This window comes from Onychomys torridus, chromosome 1, assembly GCF_903995425.1.
Source record: "Onychomys torridus chromosome 1, mOncTor1.1, whole genome shotgun sequence".
Lineage (NCBI taxonomy): Eukaryota > Metazoa > Chordata > Mammalia > Rodentia > Cricetidae > Onychomys > Onychomys torridus.
The window spans coordinates 33721223-33732047 of NC_050443.1; the positions used below are offsets into that span (position 1 = coordinate 33721223).

Here is a 10825-nt window from a genome sequence, read left to right on the forward strand (position 1 = left end):
ATAGTAAATACAAGGCATCCTGGGCTACATGAAACCCCACACCACCCCCTGAAAATAATTAAGATTAATAGCTCTCTCTCTCTCTTGATGGTTACCAGTTTTCTTAGTGTTGGAAAAAAAAAAAAAAGACTAAAACTAAGTCTTGGGTCCCAGACACACTGCTCAGCTGTCTGGACAAGTTATTTCCTTTGTTTTAATGATTTCCTTATCTGTTGCAAGTGGTAACAATTGCTTAATAGCAATTTTACTATATAAGAAGGAGGCACCCCACCCTAAGATATTGTTGCTTAAAATAACCACCATTTGGGAGATAGCTTAGCAATGTCTACTGCTCTTGCAGAGGACCTGGGTTCCATTCTCAGTACCCACACTGAGCAGTTTACAATTGAAACCCCAGCTCTAGGGAATCTGACACCCTCTTCTGGCTTTTGGAGGGGGTGCAGTAAACTTTATTGATTGTATTCAAGAGAGTAGGGCTCCCTAAGCACCCCCTGTTATTCTGGGGGTCTGGGATGGAAACTGTGAGGGAGATGCTCAGTGTTGGGGGCTAAGATGGGACAGGAACTGCTTAGCAGCCAAGGGTCTCTCTCTTGCTCTCTTTGCTGGGGTGGGTGGTCCAGGGCGGGCTTCTTACTCCTTGGAGGCCATGTAGGCCATGAGGTCCACCCACCCTGTTGCTGTAGCAGTATTCATTGTTGGACCAGAAAATGAGCTTCACAAAGTTGTCTGTTTCACCTCCTTCTTGATGTCATCATATTTGGCAGGTTTCTGCAGACGGCATGTCAGATCCACAACAGACACATTGGGGGTAGGAACACGGAAGGCCATGCCCATAAGCTTCCTGTTCAGCTCTGGGATGACCTTGCCCACAGCCTTGGCAGCACCAGTGGATGCAGGGATGATGTTCTGAGCAGCCCCATGGCCATCACGCCACAGCTTCCCAGAGGGGCCATCCACAGTCTTCTGGGTGGCAGTGATAGCATGGATTGTGGTCATGAGTCTTTCCACAATGCCAAAGTTGTCATGGATGACCTTTGGGGGGAGCTAAGCAGTTGGTGGTATGGGAAGCATTGCTGACAATCTTGAGTGAGTTGTCATACTTTTCATGGTTCACACCCATCACAAACATAGGAGCATCAAAGAAGGGGCAGAGATGATGACCCTTTTGGCCTCACCCTTCAAGTGGGCCCCATCCTTCTCCATGGTGGTGAAGACACCAGTAGACTTCACAACGTACTTGGCACCAACATCACTCCATTTGATGTTGGTGGGATCTCACTCCTGGAAGATGGTGATGGCCTTCCTGTTGATGATGAGCTTTCCGTTCTCAGCCTTGACTGTACCGTTGAACTTGCCATGGGTAGAGTCACACTGGAACATACAGATCATGTAGTTGAGGTCAATAAAGGGATCATTGATGGCAACAATTTCAATTTTGCCAGACATGAAGGCAGCCCTGGAAACCAGGCGTCCAATTTGGCCAAATCCGCTCACGCCGACCTTTACCACCATGTCTCAGGAATGAGGCTGGCACTGCATGAAAAGATGTGGCTGTCTCTGGAACAGGGAGGAGCAGAGAAACCCTCTTCTGGCTTTTGTGGACACATGCACTCCCATTCACATGCTCATACCACATGTACATGATTTAAATATATGTGTATGTCTCCATCATTTTATTATTTGTTTGTTTGTTTATTTATTTATTCATTCATTCATTTTTGGGTTTTCAAGACAGGGTTTCTCTGTGTAGCAGTCCTGACTGTCCTGGAACTCACTTTGTCGACCATTATGTTTTATTATAACTCTCATCCTTGTGTGTCAGAATCTCAAACTGAAGCAAGGCTCAGCAGAATGAATCATAGGTATTGTCTAAGGTCAGTCATGGAATTCAACTGATGGTGAGTTCTGGGTTTATTCACATGTAAGTTTCCTTGGCTCTTGATGGTAACATGTAAGAGCTATCAAGGGTTCAATCCTGTTACATAATAGAAACATGGAGCTTACCTGCCAAAGGTTCCAAGCTGTAGAAAAGCAATAAACCAAATGTTCCTTCAAGACGGCTATAGAAAGATGGAATCCTGTCCTTGTGAAGTAGCTAGCTTCCCTTCTAAGCATATTCACATCCCAGAGGAATCACCCTTCTTTGGAAGGGTCCAAAGTGAAAGGCTGATCTATGCCGTCTGTGGGTTATTCTTGAAGGATAAGAGTTCTTGAAGTTTTGATTTCTGGGGCAGACCTTTTAGGTTTTATTTTCTTTACCCAGTGTCTGGGAAGGAAGAGTGAATAGCAGTGCTTTGTAACCAACCAACATGGTGTGGAGCTGAGGGGAAGCCTTCACCATTGTCCCTCCCTCTACATGAAAAAAGGGAAAGCAAACCAACCTTTCAGCAACTACTCAGTGTGGAGTTGACTAAGCATCTTGTGTGCATGGTCCCATTAAACCCCATGCCTGCCTTGAGAGATGCATTACTTCTCCAGTTTCTTAAATAGGAACCTGAGGTTTGAAAGGGCTAAGCTGCTTGCCTTAGTCTGTAGATCAAACATGGCAAATTCAGGGTTCATATCCAAGTCTGTCTAGTCTCAAAACCCAGCCTCTGGGTGATCCCCATTCTTGTTCCCCTGGTGGGCATATACTAGCCTCGATGGGCCTCTTTTGGTTGCAGTTGACTAAAGCACATTAGAACAGGCTAGGCAACCGGGGACATTCTGTGGAAGGGTACTAGGTTAGCACATAGAAGAACCAAACCTCAACTGGGCAGAACAGTCCCTGAGCTTGGGGACAGAAAGTAGACACCATGTTGCTTTCACAGTGTGAAAGCTTTTCAGTCTTGGGTCTTCAGGCTCTTCCTACTTACCCCTGTCTTTGTGGTGATGGGTCTTTTTTTTATGCTGAAAATATCTTTGTCCACTTAACAGAAATCATGGCATTGCCCACTCACAATATTTCTTACTTAGGCATGCATAAATTGGGGTAGGGGGCAGGATGTCATAGAGAGTGCTGGGTGTGAGCCAAGCACAGGAACAGCCTGGACTTAAGAGCAGAGGGTTGGGAGACAGTCCAGATCCTTTAAAGAGGTTCCTCAGATTTGTATATGATGTATCTGATGTACTATGTGACCTTAGACAAGTTACTGAATCTCTCTGAACCTTGCTGTCTCCAGCTGTGAATCAAGGCTGACTGTACCTGCCCATCATCTCCCATACTTGAAACAACATCCATTCCAGTAGAGTGCAGAGCTGGAGCCTAGCAGCCATTTAATACAGAGCAGCCACTGTCTACAGGGAGAGCCTACACTTGATTCTGGTGACATTGGCATAACTACATTTCTTAGGGGATGTCTTAGCAACTTTTCTCTTGGCTATAACAAAATAAATTTAAGGAAGAAAGAGTTTATTTTGTCTTAGGATCTAAGAAGGGATACAGTCTGCCACAGCAGAGGAGGCACAGTAGCAGACACAAGATGACTGGTCATACTCTTTCAGTAATCAGCAGTCAGGAAGTTGGATTGGTCTGTAGATCCTCAAGTCCCTTCTTCCAGCAAGGCTCCACCTCTTAGAGGTTTCCCAATCTTCCAAAACAGTACCACCAGCTGGGGACCAAGTATTGGAATGTGTGAGCCTGTGGGAGACCACAATTGGGAAAGAGCATTGAGTTTTGACAACAACGCTCAGCTCTTGAACTGGAGTACTGGGTGGCTTAGCAACGCTCTGAGGGAGAAGAGAAAGAAAGGTGATGTGGCCTAAGCAGAGGCATACATATCCCTCCACTGCCCTCTTCTCACTCAGGACTGGCCATGAATTATGGGGCTCACTTCAAGGTAGACATGCGAAGCCCCTTGTTCAAACACCATTAACAATTTCAAGATGGCTCCAGTGAGAACTAAATCCAGCCTTTTTTAGCACAAGGCCCAGGTGATTGTTAACTCAAGTCATGTGACTGCAAGGCCAGCCAGGCTCCTCATTGGCACACTGACAGAGAGAAGCAGATGGGGCCAGTGTGGGATATTCTCTGGCATGTACTCTCCCTCACTGGACCCAGATTACTGAGGTCTTTGACACATCCAACAAGGAACAGGGATTTTTGAACCCCAGCAACTCATCATCAGGAAGTCTACGGGTGTATAATATTGCAGTTAAGTGTACCTATCAAACTTGTGTGTATGTATAAATGTTTCCTGTTGACTGGAGTCTGTAGTTACTGGAGTGTTGCCATGGAGATTGGCAGGGCCAGCTGTTGTCTCATTTTCCCCCAAAGAATTGTATGCTAATGAAGGTCCCCTGGAGAGTTCTCCAGGGGCAAGATGAGCTACTGAAAAATCTGCAAACCAACCACAGGTAGTGGATGCCAAGCTCATGTTTGTCATTAATAACATGGTTTTAGGGGATTTTGCTGAGAAGTGAATAATTGGGGATAGGAATCTAGAAGTAGACTCCTTCGAAAGAGAAAGACTGAATCCCTCACTCAGACACTGAAGAGGCATATTGTTAAATTCCTGAGAGCCTGCTTCCTCGTTTAGAAAATGAGGATTGCTACCTCAGATTCATGGGAGCTTAGACATAAAGTATGTGGAAGGCTTGGCTGGGTTTCTGGGTCAGGCATGTGGGGATGACAAAGTCATGATAATACTGCTGATATTAAAGACAGAAGCACCATTAAGCTCCTAGGCTTCACCCAGGGCCCTACTTACATGTGCATTGGGCTATCTTGTCCTTAAACCACCCCACCAGTGAGGAAAGTGTTGTCCTTGTTTTATAAACAGGACATAGAGTTCAAGAGAGTTGCCTGAGGTCACCCAGCTAAGAGAGGACAATGTCTAGATTAGATTCCCAGTCAGGCAACCTGTCTCTGGAGCTCATAACTGCCATGCCCAGAGCTCCTGAGAGGAAGATTAGCAGTGATGCAGAGCCCAAGAGACACAGGCTACTGGACTTCCCAATGGCTCTGGAAGCTCCATTCACAATGAAACGCCCAACAGAGTCCCCCTGACAGAGCACTGGGGCAAGCTGGGGGGGCAGGTGTTTCATTTAATAGGCAATACTTGTGGGGCTGTTCAAGGGCCAGAGGTCTCATTAAAGCTCATCCCACAGACTCTCCTGAAGTTGCAATAACTCCTACCTTCATCTGATGTGGACTGGAATCCAGATCTGTATACAGAGCTTGGGATTAGGGTCTGTATGTATAGCCTGACTCATTTGCTACTTACTCCAATGGCCCTTCCTCCCGGGGCTCTGGGACCACTTACTTTGTCCTCCTGTGAACTAAACAGCCACAACCCATAAGCACAAAAGTACAAAACCAACCCCTTTGACTTCTCATTAACCCTATCTTGTTCCTCAAATATGGCAAGCAGCTTGTCCTTATGGCCTTTGCAAATGGCACCCTTCTGCCTGGGTTGCAGTGCACATCCTCACTCTGAGCTCCATGCATCACTGGCCAAATTCTCCATCCTTCTGGGTGGAAGTGCTCCTTTTTTAGGGAAGTCATCCTGCCCACCCCCATCCTGGGGGTTATGTCTGCCTGTTATTGACTTCTATGGACACCTGTCTGCTGGGCTTTAAATGAACCTGTTGTGAACATAGTGAATGTTTTATTCACTCTTGAGTCATTGAAGCCTCCGTGGCTGGCTGAATTTGTTGAATGAATGAATAAGTGAGTAAGGACCTATTCAGCCCCACCCTGTGTGCTGGAGAGCCCAGGCCCTCTGTGGCCATCCCAGCTTCTTCAGTGTTTGGCAGGGACTTGTGGTCCCACTAAGAGTTCAGGAGAGCACCAACAAAACAAAAGAATTGCCTGTTGTGGGAAGGATGCAGGGATAGGATGACTAAACAGTTGCTGTGTCTCAGGCCCAGGATCTCACATGAAGTTCCCAATAAATGGCCACTGCGAGCATGTGGCAATGGAGAAAAACAAGAGTAAGGGTGGATAGAGGTGCAGGCCTGTCCCTTACCTGGGGCATCCATGACTCCTCTGTCAATGGGAGTGGGGCAAGTGGTTCCGGCAACCCTGAGGTCTCTTCCAACTTGGTCATTCTCCTCTTGAGATTTGGACTCCTGTTCATTTGTGCACGTGCACGCCTGCCTGCCAGTGCTCAGAATCCCCTTGGACGGGAACTGTATCATTCGCTGAATCTGTAGTTTCAAGCTCCTAGATCAAGTACCTGCCTCTGGGTACTGTAAATGTCAAGGAGTTTGGGCTTCAAGGTCCTATCCCATGCACTGGGGGAGGCTGAGCCATCTTGTTTGGCCGCTGTGCCATTCCATAGAAAAGATTAGGAGGGAATTGGAGGCAAGTGCACCTTCTTGGTCGCTGAGCCAGGCTGTCTTCCCAGGGCTGGTTGGGATATTTATTCAACTCACTGTCAGCAGATGCTTTTCCAAGGCAGAGGCAGAGGCTGTGATAAATGATAAAGCAGTCAGCAGCCACAGGCGAGATGGGAGATAATCGGCAGGCCCACCTCCCTTTGCAGCCTCTCTGTATTTCATCTGTGATTCCCCCGAAGCCTGGCATCACTGCGCCTAAAACTCAAAGGCAGAAATAGAATTTTATTCCAGGCACCATGCAATGGGGTCGCTGACATTTGCTGGGATTGCTTTAATCTTGCCTGAAACATCCAACAAGAAAGAAATGTGGTAAGCTAGGTCTGGCAGGCAGACACCCTGGGGAATGGGTCCCTGGTCTTTCCTCATGCTGGGTCTCACCCTTTTCCTGAACATTTGCATTCTACAGGAGGAGCTACGCCAGAGTGATTTCACTTTTTCAAAAAGCTTATTTATTTTTTATTTATTTATTTATTTTTTGTGGGTGTGCTGCTCTAGGAATGGAGCCCAGTGCTTTGTGTGCTTTAGGCAAGTATCCTACCTCTGAGTTGTGCCTCGGCTCTCAAGGTTTTAACTTCTGTGGTTATAATCTGTTGGAGGGAAGTGGAAAGCAGGAGGCTAGTTTGTAAGTTAAAGAAATAACAGAATGGGAAGCAGGCAAGAAGAGAAAGCAAAAGGAATATAGCCAGCCGTGTTGGTGATTGGGAAGGTTCCAGGAAAGCTGCTCAGATATGGCAAGGTGGGTCTATGGTTCTGTGTCCCCACTGCTCAGGGATGGCAGGGACTCTATGGTTCTGTGTGTCCCTCACTGCTCAGGGATGGCAGGGTGATTCTATGGTTCTGTGTGTCCCTCACTGCTCAGGGATGGCAGGGTGGCTCTATGGTTCTGTGTATCCCTAACTGCTCAGGGATGGCAGGGTGACTCTATGGTTCTGTGTTTCCCCACTGCTCAGGGATGGCAGGGTGGCTCTATGGTTCTGTGTTTCCCCACTGCTCAGGGATGTCAGGGTGACTCTATGGTTCTGTGTGTCCCAACCGCTCAGGGATGGCAGGATGACTCTATGATTCTGTGTTTCCCCAGTGCTCAGGGATGGCAGGGTGGCTCTATGGTTATGTGCCTACTGCTCAGGGATGGCAGGGTGGCTCTGTGGTTTTGTGTTTCCCTCTGAGCATGAACTCATTCCTCCTCAGCTACACCCTGAATTTGACATTATTTTATGTCTATTTTAAGCATGGGGAAACTGAGGCCCAGAGAGGCATTGGTGCCTGACAGACACCAATGCTCTTCAGAGAGGCTTTGCAACCCTCTCTGACAACAGCCAATAATATTGTTAAGGCCACAGTGTACACACACCTATAATTCTAACACTAGGGAGATAGTAGCAGGAAAACCAGAAGTTCAAGGTCATACCCAACCATACAATGAATTTGAAGCCAGCCTGGAATCCATGTAACCTGAAAAGTAACAATGATGACATCACTAAGATTACTCACAGTAACTAAAGCATCACTGTTCATTCAGTATGTGACTCACAGTGCCGTCGACTGTTTTCATCATAAATTGATCAGGGAAAGAGACTGGTGAACAAGAGGGTTGCCTAGAGCAGTGGTGGCATAACAGAGCCAGCCCTCACTGAAGACCATCTCCACCCACTAGTTACCACATGACAATCCAGGCACCTGAGAGTACCTCACATGGCAGTGATACACTCTAGATGGCATGGTGCCCAGCCCAGGGTCAATTGGCTTGCTATTTTGTCAGGAACTGTGGAGAGGGACAACGTCCCTCTGGAGATTTATGGCGGTATCCCTTCAACTCTGGAGCACCCATAACAAGATGCTGAGCTAGAGCTGAGCAGAGAAAGGGCTTCAGTTAGTGCAGAAGGAAGAGGAGCTTTTCACTGTTTAATAGACTCAAAAGAGCTAGGGTTCTGAGGAGGTAGCTACACGTGGCTGTGTGTTGGTAGTGGGTTTACACGGCTACCTCGACTGAACCCCATGCAAGGCAAGGGGAAGGGCTTCCTGGAGTGATCTTTGTTTGTACCTGAGAAACAGCTCCACAAGGGTATAGAGACTTGTGGAGGTCCTGCAGCAAGGAATCGGCAAAGCCACCCTGGCCTCCATGCCTGTGGATTCTGTTGGTCTAGGTTTTCAATAGAAGGTGACCAGGAGACTCGAGGAGAAATCAGATTGGTGCAGATGAGGAGGCAACAGCACTGTAGACCTGTGTCCTCATCCAACTGCCCAGGCATCCAGGCTGCACCATGGCCCCCATGGACAGGTGCAGAAACCAGACTCTGGGAGTGCTTGGAAGTCCAGCAGGCCAGCCTGGTGAAACAGAAAAGAAATATGGCAAGGTGCCTGGAGTTGGAGAGCAGAGAGGAGTAAAGGCCTATGAGTGCTCAGGGTATGAGATTTGGGGAAGTGTGGGTAATAAATATATTCTAAAATTGATCATGGCTATGGCTACAGACCTCTGAAAATAATAATAACATTGCATCATATACCTTACATTGAATTGCCTGAGAATTATGCACCATAAAGCCGATAATATAGTTTTTAATGTGAGGTGGTTCTTGGAGGACCGCTGGCTGAGCAGTAAGAGCCTGGCCCTGCAGCTTCCCAGTCAACAAAGCCTTAGAAAGTCAATGCTGTTTCCTTCTCAGCAGGGTTGCTGCTGTTCCTTGCCAGGTTCTGTGCCCCGTTCTGTGCAGGCTTGGCATATGGCACTGGAGGGCAACTCTATCGCCAGGGAACCACTACCCTCTGTCACTTAGCTCTGGGCTTCTTGATGGTGACTCCACTAGTCCTCCTCACCACCATGGATCCTCTGGAGCTGTACAGTCCCTCCCTAACCTCAAGTCCTGCCATCTGGCCAGATACCAGCCTTTTGATTCTGACCCAGGGTGCTTTGCACATTAAGCCCAGACTGAAAAACAAAATCGGGTCCAAAGACCACTTGCCAAGTAGGAATGGACGTAGCCAGTAACAACATATTCTGGAGTCTGTGGCCAGAACTGTGCACACCACCCTCTGGGGTCTCTGCCTAATGCCTTTTGTACCCCAGCCCAGTCAATGACATTGTATCACCTGGGCAGATTCCAAAGGAAATAGACAAACTGTTTGCCTCTCCATCAGCAAGCCACTCTGCTCCCTGGAGATCTCTGTCCCCACAAGGTTTTATTGGGAGCCTGGGGTGCCCTTCCCAAGGGATGGGGAGGGGAAAGTGTCCTGTCTGCCAAGAGGAGGCTTTGGGCTCCAGGGTAAATAGCCTATCCTAATGCTAGTTGTTAGTGGAGCCAAAGCTGACAGCTTCCTCCCAAAGCGGGGAGACAGCACGAGAATGAGGCTGGAATGTGCTGTCCAGTGGAAGGCACTGGGCAAGAGGGTACAGTTGGAGCTACAGAGGTGCCTACTCTGAGCAGCCCAGTGCCAGAGCAAGAGGGGAGAAAGGCTGAGACTTGGATCTGGGGAACCAAGGGGAAGGGAAGGCATCCAGGCCTGAGGGAGGCTGAAATCACTGCCTAGCCTCACATTTTACTTTAAGAAGCCTGGCTAGCTCAGACGGGGTAATGAAGCTCATCTGAATTGATAGACAGCTCGAAGATAGCTTGAAGCCATGCCTGTGCTTCTCCCTTTGCCAGGAAATGAAACACAAAGCCAGCTAGACATGCCTGGGCCTCCTGGTTCTCCATGCTGAGGACAATTATCCAGTTCTGTGCCTTGGGACCTATGTCCCAAGTTCACACCATCCTTTATTAGCTGCCACCAAGCTTCTGTCACACTGAGGAGCTCAGTAGCTAGATAGAGGTGCCACAACCCCAGAACAGTGGCACCCACAATAAGTGGGGACAGCCTGGCATGCACGAGAAGAGAAAGGGTCCCTTCACTTGCCTTGTAACAGGTGACAGGTTTGCTTGAAAACCCAAAGGAATGCAGAAAGGGCCATGGAGAGTTCCACTCACACTGCCCCCCTGGGTGGGGGCCAAAGAGCCAAAGGGCAAGTCATGTGGTTTCTGAGGGTGCTTTTATAGACAGTGAATGACAAGTATGCTAACCACATGCTTTTATAGGAAAGGTGAGACTCAGTTCTGCTGTGGCAAACAACACGGCTGTCACTGTCACTGACTTCCTCCGTGACTTTCGCACCTCCTTCCACTCTGTCATGTCGTCCGTGGTGTTGCATCAGAAGGAGTGTTATTCTCACAGAAGAGGCTGAGACCAGAGAGGATCTTAGAGCCCGAGAAGTGTGTGACAGCTGGAATCATGTCAGGGTGGTTATTTATGTGGAGAGTTGGTGCCCCTACGGAAGGCCTGCTGGTTGCCCAATCCCAGAGTGGTGGCACCCTGGGTGGCAGCCATGCTGGTGTCATTGTCTCCTCCACTACAGAGTCTGCACAGACAAGACAAGCCGGTGCTCCAGCTCTGGGAGCAGCCTGAGAGCCCTGTGACCAAAAGCAGTCTCCCACAGGCCAGTGCACAGTGACTCTGGATACAACTGGATACA

At 48.2% G+C, this 10825-nt stretch overlaps 1 pseudogene; it reads right to left on the reverse strand.

Moving 5' to 3' along the window:
• Positions 1 to 591: 591 nt before the first annotated feature.
• Positions 592 to 1512, reverse strand: LOC118580131 (annotated as a pseudogene).
• Between the last annotated feature and the right edge of the window lie 9313 nt (positions 1513 to 10825).